This window comes from Carettochelys insculpta, chromosome 1 (genome assembly GCF_033958435.1).
Source record: "Carettochelys insculpta isolate YL-2023 chromosome 1, ASM3395843v1, whole genome shotgun sequence".
NCBI lineage: Eukaryota > Metazoa > Chordata > Testudines > Carettochelyidae > Carettochelys > Carettochelys insculpta.
Window position 1 is genome coordinate 299,441,936 of NC_134137.1, and position 10,971 is coordinate 299,452,906.

A 10,971-nucleotide genomic window follows, 5' to 3' on the forward strand; every position below is an offset into this window, starting at 1 on the left:
CTGGTGGCACAGCGCGGTCCTTGTCCCTCACCTCTGGGGGTCTGTTGGGCACTATGGAGGGTGCAAGGCTCTCCTGGCCCTCAGATGGTGCAGCTGCAGAGATAGGAAGGAAGAGATGGACAAGCCATGAGTACAGACCCCTGGCCTGTGGTCCATGCCCCTGTCCCCTGCTGGGCAGTGGGTCCCCAACCCCTGTCCAATGGTGGGGCGGCCCTGGAGTCCCATGGTGGTGGAGGGGATCCCCTTCCCTATGGGTGCATCTCCCTTGTGCAGTCTGGCCCTGGCCATCCCCTCCCCCCAGGAATGGGCTATGGCATTGTCCATGGGAGTGGGTGCTGAAGGCCACTGGCAGCTGTGCCACCTTCCCGAGGGCCACAGCCCGGGTGGGCTGTGGCCAGCCAGGGTCCACTGGAGGTGTGGGGGTGAAGGAGTTTTGCCTTCTCCCTCCTACATGTTTCCCAGGCCTGGCTGGGCTCTTGGCATCTAGACGGAACACCTGCTTTCGTGTAGGCAAGCCGCCGGAGCTGTGTTGTTTTGATTAGGTGTTTTTGAGAGTCCATGTTCAAGGACTGGGAGGATTGATGTGGCTTTTTTAGAGATAGAAGTGCTGAGCCAGTTATTGTAGCTAATTGCAGCTGACTGCTTTTCTCATAATAATGTGCTCTCACTTGGTTATAAAAGCTGTGAGAATAATAAACTCAGGGCCTTCAGACTATAGAACTGTTGGCCCCCTGCTGTCTATGTTCGTCTTTGTCTTTCATCCCTCGCGGTATCGCACCTCTGGGACCTGTCACTAAAAAGAAATACAACATCTGGCGCCCGAACAGGGACACGGAGGTGAGAAGCGTCCATGCGGCGAGGAAGGTGTATCAATACCGGAGGGACCGAAGAGACCGAAGAGAATTTCTAGACTGGGTAAGTCAGACCTTCGGGATTCGGGCAGGGTTAAGATGGGGAATTCCCCATCTTCTTACTCCTCTTATATTGAATTGCTTCAGACGTTACTGAAAAGCTCAGGAGTAAAAGTAAAACAAAGTACATTTCAGAAACTATTTGATCTTATTTGTAAGCATTGTTATTGGTTTACCCCAAGTGGGAAAAATGCTCTAGATTTAAAACAGTGGAGATTGATTATGAGAGCCCTGCGTCGAGCGCACCAAAAGGGGGAAATTATCCCACTCCCCGTTTGGTCTCTTTGTAATCTTGTAGTCCGTGCCTTAGAGCCGTTACAGTCTGGCTCTGAAGAGGGTTGCTCCCTCCCCCCGGACTCTTTAGCAGAAAGAGGAGCCAGACGCAGGGTTCCCAAGGGAGATGAGGCCTTATCGGAGGAATCAGGAGATTCCAGTGAGGAGGGCCAAGAGGGTCAGCCTATTACAGGAGATGAAAAGACAGGGAACTCTGAACAACAGAAAAATTATACTGCCCGTGAAACATCATCGGGCTTTTTCCCTGCTAATGTTTGTGTGGCTCAGCCAGAGCCCGATTTCCCTCCCTCCACGCCTTCCCCGCTCCCACCACCTACTAAGGAGGAAGGCCCCTCTGCACCCCCCTTTTCTTGTTATGGAAAGGATGAGCTTTTTGCAGAACCCCCGCGACAGACCGTTACAGAGCCTGTGACTAATTTGATGAGGACGGTTCTGGCGGTCGGAGCCCATGAAGGCTTTGATTTATCCCCTCTAACCCTTTCGGCTTTTCCAGTTACAATACAACAGGTCCCTCCTAATCAGCAATTCCCCCAGGGAGCAATTAATTATCACCATGAGCCATTAACCTTTAAATTGCTCAAAGATTTAAAACAAGCGTGTGTCCAGTATGGTGTTAACTCTCCCTACACCTTTGGCTTGGTGCAGGGATTAAGCCAGGCCGAGAGATTGATCCCGTGGGATTGGGAAGTACTGGGACGCACCGTGCTGAATGGGGCAGAATTTTTACAATTTAAGACCTGGTGGCATGATGAGGCTGCTCTCACGGCCAGGCGAAATGCTAGTCAGAATCCCCCTGTAGCTATTACTTTGGAACAGCTCACTGGTACCGGTGCCTGGTTTGGCATCCAGGCACAGTTACAGTATAATGATGTTGCAATTGTCCAGGTCCGCCTTTGTTGTCTTAAGGCCTGGGAAAAAATTGCTAAGCCAGGGGAGAGTACCCCCTCTTTTGTAAAGGTAAAACAGAGTGCACAAGAGCCTTATGTGGATTTCATAGCCCGTTTGAAAGGGGTTTTAGATAAAACAGTATCCCAGCCCGAGCTTAAAGAGCTCTTGTTACAGATGCTTTCTTTTGATAATGCAAACGGAGAATGTCAGCGGACTTTAAGACCGCTGAAATGTCGGGGGGCCTCCCTGGATGAGTATATTAAGGCTTGTAATGATATAGGGTCAGATGCCTATAAAATGGGTCTTTTAGCTGCTGCGTTAAAAGGGGATGGCCCCTATCAGTCTAATCAGAACATGAAGTGTTTTGAATGTGGAAAACCTGGGCACCTGAAAAGGAACTGCCGACAGGGGCAGGACCGATTAAGAAGAAATCAGAGAGTTACTGGGAACGATCCTGCTAACAATCCCCCGGGGATCTGTCCCAGATGTCAAAAGGGACGGCATTGGGCTACTCAGTGCCACTCTAGATATCACAGAAATGGCACCCCTCTTTTTCAGTCGGGAAACTTTCAAGCGGGCCCGACCCGGGGCCCGCAAGTAAACAATACGGGCAGCAGCCGCAGCTTTTTTCCGGTCAGCAGCGGCCCGATGCAAACCGGCTTTCAGTTTCCGACCTCAGGCATGCCACCCACGGCAGCGCAGCTTTAGACATAGCCATTCCAGACAATATCCTGCTGCAGCCGGCTAGGGGTGTGCAAAAGATAAAAACTAATGTTTTTGGACCGGTCCCGGCTGGGTCGGTCGGCCTTCTTTTGGGAAGGAGTAGCTTAACATCTAAAGGAGTAATAGTACATACTGGTGTTATTGATAGTGATTATGAGGGAGAGATTCTAGTTATGATGAGTGCAGATGTTCCATATCAGCTGGAGGCTGGAGATAAAATTGCCCAGTTACTATTGCTGCCCTACCTTTCAGGGTCGAAGCACCCCATAAAAAGACAGGGGGGCTTCGGAAGCACAGGGAGGAGTGTGTATTGGCAAACCTACATTGGGGACCGTCGGCCTGAAATTACCATTAGTTTAGGCGGTAAAGAATTCAGAGGTTTAGTGGATACAGGGGCTGATGTCTCCATCATATCAAAAGAGTTCTGGCCCTCGACGTGGCCCTTGCAGAAAGTCCCAACTGTCTTTACCGGGGTTGGGGTCATGACAGATGTCTGCCAGAGCACCAATATTTTGCAGTGCCTAGGGCCCGATGGGCAGGCAGCAACCTTGCAGCCCTTTGTGGCTGAGATAGCTATTAACCTCTGGGGGAGAGATTTGTTAAATCAGTGGGGAGCCTATGTTACCATTCCCTCTACTCCTGTAAAAACTCAGCCACTGGCAGATGCCATGGTATGCAATTCTGCAAACACCTTAAAGCAATTTGATCATGATGGGTTGGGGTTCCCAAATTTAGAGTAACGGCCGCTGCTCGAGCTAGCTTCGCCCTGCCACTGAAGTGGCTGACTGACAGCCCAATCTGGGTGGAGCAGTGGCCTCTGTCCCAAGAGAAGCTAGAAGCTTTACAAATCTTAGTCGAGGAACAACTGAAAATGGGGCATATTGAAGAATCAACCAGTCCCTGGAATTCTCCTGTCTTCCTTATTAAAAAGAAGTCAGGGAAGTGGAGAATGCTTACTGACTTGCGTAGAGTTAATACTGTTATTGCCCCCATGGGATCTTTACAGCCCGGGATGCCTTCACCGGCAATGATACCTGCCAATTGGCACATTATTGTTATTGATTTGAAAGACTGCTTTTTTACCATTCAGCTACAACCACAGGACAGGGAAAAATTTGCATTTACCATTCCTGTCATCAATCATCATAAGCCTACTCCCCGATATCAATGGAAGGTTTTGCCCCAGGGCATGCTTAACAGCCCTACCCTTTGTCAATATTATGTTAATCAGCCATTACAGCTACTCAGACAACAGTTTCCCCGAGCACTGATCATTCATTACATGGATGACATTCTGCTCTCCTCTCCATGTAAAATGGAGCTGGACAGGGTATTTGAACAAGCAAGGCAGGATTTGGATAATTTTGGATTACAAATAGCTGAGGAAAAGGTACAAAGGGATTTTCCATTTGCTTATCTTGGTACCATAATACAGAGAAATATTGTGACTCCACAGAAGGTGCAAATTCGTAGGGATTCTTTAAACTCTCTGAATGATTTTCAGAAATTACTGGGAGATATTAATTGGCTTCGCCCTTCTCTCGGGATTCCCACTTATGCCCTGGAAAATCTGTTTATCACACTCCAGGGAGATCCTGATCTTAACAGTCCACGTAAGTTATCTATTGAAGCAGAGGCTGAACTTAAATGGGTGGAACAACAAATCCACTCAGCGCAGTTACAACGCGTGCAGCCAACGCAGCCGGTTACACTGTTAGTTTTTCCCACTCCTCACAGTCCGTCAGGAGTTTTGGCCCAGCAACATGCTATATTAGAATGGATCTTTTTGCCAAACAAGGTGGCAAAAACCTTATCCACCTATTTGGATAAGATTGCTGATGTAATTTATCGAGGCCGCTCCCGTTGTAAACAGCTCACAGGATGGGACCCCCATTCAATTACAGTCCCTCTCACCTCAAATTAGGTTAACCAAAGCTTTGAGAACAATATGCAATGGCAAATTAGCCTATCTAATTATGTGGGAGAAATTGGTAATCATTATCCTCACGCCAAGCTGTTTGCCTTTCTTAAAAGGACCCCGTTTATTTTATCTACCATAGTCAGGCACCAACCCCTTGTTAATGCTGCAACATTTTTTACTGATGCTAGTGGGCCTGGCAAGGCCGGTTATACCGGCCCAATTACCAAGGTGTGGCAGACCCCTTATAATTCCGTACAAAAGGCTGAACTTGCTGCTGTTATGCAGCTGCTTATTGATTATTTACACCCTGTTAATATAGTCACTGATTCCCAATATGTTGAATTTACTGTCCAACAGATAGAAACAGCTACTATTTTACCTTGTTCTGAATTGCATGAAATGTTTTTGCAATTGCAATCTTTTGTTAGATCTCGTATACACCCTATTTTTATTACACATGTTCGTGCTCATTCTGGCCTACCGGGACCAATAGCTGCAGGAAACCAGAGTATTGATCGGCTGTTGGTAGGCACCACCCAGCAAGCAAAGGATTACCATTCCTTAACTCACATTAACACATCTGGCTTGACTCGCAAGTTTCAAATTACCAAAAGTCAAGCACAGCAAATAGTGGCCCAGTGCCCCACATGTGGGCCCATTACTGCCCCTACCTTTCCCCCGGGAGTAAATCCCCGAGGACTCAATGCAAATGACTTGTGGCAGATGGATGTTACACACATCCCCTCTTTTGGGAAATTAAGCTTTGTACATGCATCCATTGACACGTATTCTGGATTTTTATGGGCCACCCCGCTAACAGGGGAGACCACAAATCATGTAATTCAGCATTTATTAGAGACGTTCAATATTTTGGGCATCCCCAAACACATTAAAACAGATAATGGACCGGCTTACACCTCACAACGGTTTGCTGCATTTTTAACACAATGGGCCATTCAGCATACCACAGGTATTCCTTATAACCCTCAGGGTCAAGCAATTATTGAAAGGGCCCATAGAACACTTAAAAACATGCTAGAAAAACAAAAAGGGGGAGTATGGACATCACATTTAGGAAAAATAACACCCAGACAGCAATTACATATGGCTCTCTTTACTCTTAATTTCTTAAACAGTTCCACAATAAATGATGTGTCCGCTGCAGAAAAACATTGGTCTATTAGCAAAAGAAGAAACCTGAATCAACCCATATATTGGAAAAATGATGAAGGACAGTGGGTTCCAGGAACGGTTAAGATTTGGGGCAGAGGGTTTGCTTGTATCTTTACAGATCTTGGAGAAACGCGCTGGGTTCCGGCTCGATACATCAAGCCAAGATATGACAACCCCCCGGCGAATGAGGATGGTGCCCCCGGTTGATATCGTCTCCCCCTCACTGTTTTTGGCCGTGCTGGTAGTATTGACCACAACCGTAAGTGCATCAACACAAAATTTCACATATTGGGCATATGTGCCTGACCCTCCCCTTAACCGTGCTATTCATTGGTTGGATCCTCCTATGCCTATTTATGTCAATGATTCCCGATGGATGCCAGGGCCTTATGATAACCGAGGTCCGTTAGCCCCTTCGGAGGAAGGTATGCAAATTCCTACTTATATAGTAGGAGTTGAAGGGCATCCAATTTGCATTGGAAATGAGGGACATTGTTTAAAAACCCACGCCCAAGCCTGGTTGGCTATGATCCGAAACACAAGTGATAATTACCATTTATATCTTCTTGTAGCTCATACATTTAATAGCTTGGAGCTGACTAATCAAGCACCTCCTGATCTGCCTCCCTGCGTCCAATGGATAACAGCGTATGTATCAGATTGGGTTCATTGGGAGCCCTGTCGTGGGAATACAGGCCGAGTTCTAGTTAATACTTCCTATGGAAGAGTCATTGATTGGAGCCCTGTTGGCTCGGCTCGGCGAAAGAACACCGTGGTGGATCTCAAATGGCGTAAAGCAAATAATAGCGTGTATACAAGTGCCCCAGGAAGTATTGTTTGGCATGGAGGTGGTATGTCTCCTCCAGCCCCTCACTTACCTTTTGGCCCCATCCATGACTCATTATGGAAATTAGCCACAGCCCTACAACCTATGCGAGCATGGAGAGGGATGTATACCCAAGGAAAAAACAATACCTTTTCAAACGTCACATTTCATCTCAATTCTACCCATTATATCCAGGCTTGCGTTCGCATGCCATATTTGATAATGATTGGCCCTGCCATATGGAATGAGAGCGATTTTTCTGTTAGTTGTCATAACTGTTCTTTTTATACATGTATTAACCGTTCTGTTCCCTTTAATCATTTAAAAGATAGGATGTATTTGTTAAAAGCACGGACCGGAATATGGATCCCCGTTCGAATGCCTCGGTCTTGGCAGCGATCTCCTGAGATGTATCTTATCGACCAAGCCCTGAGCAGAATTCTTAAAAGAGCCAAACGATTTGTTGGTCTGCTGATTGCCGTGATTATGGGACTTATTGCCGTCACCGCCACAGCAGCAGTAGCTGGAGCAGCCCTACATCAAACGATTCAAACCACCGAGTTCGTACAAGAATGGCATGCTAATGCAGATAGACTTTGGACTTCTCAACGCCAAGTTGATAGCCAGCTAGCCTCTCAGATGGCTGACCTCCAACAGGCTGTCATAATGCTTGGCGATCAAATAGTTAGCATGCAGAAACAACTAAGAATGCAATGTGATTGGAATGTATCTTCTTATTGTGTTACCCCTTTACCTTATAATGATACCCACTTTCCGTGGGCAAATGTGAAAAAACACCTGTTGGGTCAAGGAAATTTGTCAATTGAAATACAACATCTGCAGAACCTAATCTTTACCACTTTCGATAAAAAATTAGAACTACTCTCTGGATCGAAATTGTTGGATGGCCTAGTGGATGGCCTGAGTTCTCTGAATCCACTCAAATATATTAAGCTGTTAGGGGGCTCAGCGCTAGTATTGTTAGGCCTGATTTTGATTCTTTTGCTCTTGCTTTGTGTTATTTGGAGGAGAAACAGAAACCTATCCTCCAATTGTAGGCAGCAAGCTGCTGTTTTTTCTCTGATGTTGCATAGAGTAGCTAGAAAAACAAAAAGGGGGAGATGAAGGAGTTTTGCCTTCTCCCTCCTACATGTTTCCCAGGCCTGGCTGGGCTCTTGGCATCTAGACGGAACACCTGCTTTCGTGTAGGCAAGCCGCCGGAGCTGTGTTGTTTTGATTAGGTGTTTTTGAGAGTCCATGTTCAAGGACTGGGAGGATTGATGTGGCTTTTTTAGAGATAGAAGTGCTGAGCCAGTTATTGTAGCTAATTGCAGCTGACTGCTTTTCTCATAATAATGTGCTCTCACTTGGTTATAAAAGCTGTGAGAATAATAAACTCAGGGCCTTCAGACTATAGAACTGTTGGCCCCCTGCTGTCTATGTTCGTCTTTGTCTTTCATCCCTCGCGGTATCGCACCTCTGGGACCTGTCACTAAAAAGAAATACAACATGGGGGGACCCTCTGGTGAGCATGCAGTCCCTGCCCTGTGGTCTGGGGCATGTGCCCTGTTGGGTATGTACCTGACGGTCCACCGCCGAGGTCGGGGGATGACCAGCTGGCCAAGGCATGGCTGGAGGTGCGGGATGGGAGATCTATGACAAAGTTCCCGTTCTCATTGGACCACTCCGCCACTGCTGCAGGTTCTGGCCCTGCTGGGGCTGGGCTGGCCAACAGTTCCAGCTCATCGGGCTCTTCTGGCTGGGGCTCCTCTGTGGCGGTATTGAGGATGGACAGTAGGGAGGCGGTGTCCTGTGGGCCCAGAAGGCTTTGGCGCTCCCAGTAAAATGGGCACAAAGCAGGGGCAGCCCCCGACTGGCTGGACAAGTCCTGAGCCCAGGTGCAACCCTGCCACAACTCATTCACTTTGGTGTGTACCTGGTCCGGAGTGCAGGCAGTGTGGCCAAGGGTAGTCAGGCTCTCTGCCTGCCAGATGAAAGCAGCTGCATTTCACAGCTTCATGCCCATCTCACGCAGGACCTCCTCTTTCTGCCATAGACCCAGGAGGTCCTGTAGCTTGTGCTCTGTCTAGGAGAGGGCTCGCTTTCCCCTGCTCCCCAGCTGGCCCCCTGGGAGTCCAGGACACAGTCCCAGGCAGGGCCCTGGGGCTTCTCTCCTTGCTGGCTGCTAGCCATTCTGTGCTGGCAGCCACTGTGGGTCTCGCTGAGGCATGCAGGGGCACCACATGTGGTGGCTGTTGCCTGCACGCTCTCAGCTTCCTGCAATGGGTTTTCTCGGTGTGTGCATCATTCAGGGCCACTGTGTGCACAGACCATAGAGCCCTGCAGGGGCTGGGCAGCACGTCTCCGCCTAACGGCTGATTGCCGCCATGGCAGACCCCGTTCTTTCGAAAGACCTGGTCGCAGAACACCTACTCACGCCTTCTTTCGAAATAAGCTTTTGAAAGGGGCGACTTTGCTTATTTCATGTTTAGAAGAGCAATTTCGGATGCTGGGGCGTGTTCCTTCAATTTTATTTTCGAAAAGTGTGCGGCATGTGTAGACGCGACACACGCTCCTTCGAAAGAGGGCCCAGGCTTTCGGAAATAATGCTGAATGTAGACATGGCCGTAATGTCTAATATTAAATAGATTAAAAATTTTTAGAGAAATAATATTACATCATATAATATTTACATCTTTATTTTCCTGTCCCTATAGCTTTACACTGCAGTGTGTAAATAAGCCATTTTGATTTACCTATACACTTATTCTAAAACCAAAAGAAATTCTGAAGTGCAAATGTTTGCTTAACAAGTATGAATGAGAACCCACTTACACAGCTGAGGATCTGGCTTCCTATGTTCTCATCGGGTCTGGAGCCAGTTGTTTTGTAAAACAATTCTCTTGTCACTCAAAAGGGTTCTTAGCCATGAGTGAGCAGGGCAAGAAAATTTAAGTAATAATCTTTAGCTATTTACTATCATATGGAATGAAAACAAGAGGTGCCTGCTTCAAAGAGAGGGGCTGGCTCTTAATAACTAAGAGTTTGTTTGACTAACAAACCCCATTCCTGCTTCCACTGAAGTCACCGGCAAAAGTCACAATTATTTTAATGCATTTGGTATCCCAGCTAGTACTGTCACAGAAAACATAATCAATGACAAGAGACAAATCAAACCAACCAATCAAGACAACTTGTTCAGTTAATCAACAGTTATTAGGCTGGCAAGATAGCCATTTATTTGACCAACTTCTACTGGAGAGGGAGAGAGGGAGAGAGAGAGAGAGAGAGAGAGAGAGACACCCAGCTTTCTCTCAGGTGCTGAAAGAAAGCTCCATGGAAGCTGAAATGCTTGCCCCTGTCTCTCTCTCACCAACAAAAGTTGGTCTAGTAAAAGATACTACCTCACCCACCCTGTCTCTCTAATATTGTGGGACTGACATGGCTACAATGACACTAAGTACAATGATTAAGCTGACAGGAGTGAAGTGAACAATGATATGAATGGAATATCTGGAATTTAAATTTCTAAATAAACCAACACCAGCATGGTACAAATTCAAGGTAGCTGGTTGTTTAAGGTAGATAATATTCAAACACACTGAGTCATTTCTGTGTGATGCTGTTAATATTTAAATACCTTTGGTCAGGCACAGGACTAAAGGTCAAAGTGGTTACACTACCTGCCAAAGAACCTGATGGGGACACTGTTAGACTAGAAATGGTTATACTTAAAATACAGCCCTAGCAAATGGTCAGCCAGTCAGATTATTCTTTGTTGTTATTCCAACCCCAAAGGCAGTGATGGGCAAATGAAGTTAGTGAGTGGACTGCATGAATGGCCCTCCTTCATCTCAGGGGGCTTCAAGACAGAAATCAGGCATGTGCACTAACCAGGACCCTGAGAATAAGATTAAATACATTTCACTTGGTTCTCCTTCTTTATCTAGCCTTTCCAACACATGGCGATCCATTATTAGAGGCAAATTAAATTGCTGGCAGAAGTAACATAAAGAGGACAGAGCACACAGCTCTCACAATGTTGCATGCAGACAGCATGCACCTCACACATGACCTTGCTTTAAATGTGTGTCACTTCTCAGATTGCCGGTTGCTGCTTGACCCTTTCATTGACTCCAGGCCCCAACCCACTCCACCCGCTTCCCTCAACCTCTCCCAGGGCCGACTCCCTGCCTCCTCCTGTGAGCGTGCCCCATCCCTTCTCCTCCTCCTCC

At 47.1% G+C, this 10,971-nt stretch overlaps 1 long non-coding RNA gene across 2 annotated transcripts; it reads left to right on the top strand.

Annotated features, from left to right (window-relative positions):
* Positions 1-429: 429 nt before the first annotated feature.
* On the top strand, positions 430-8,176 carry LOC142022403 (uncharacterized). Of its 2 annotated transcripts, XR_012647952.1 has the most exons (3): positions 430-915; positions 5,874-6,169; positions 6,483-8,176. It is a non-coding gene; the product is annotated as an uncharacterized LOC142022403 (long non-coding RNA). The 2 variants fall into 2 exon arrangements; XR_012647951.1 differs by lacking the exon at positions 430-915 and having other exon boundaries at positions 4,757-6,169.
* Positions 8,177-10,971: the final 2,795 nt, after the last annotated feature.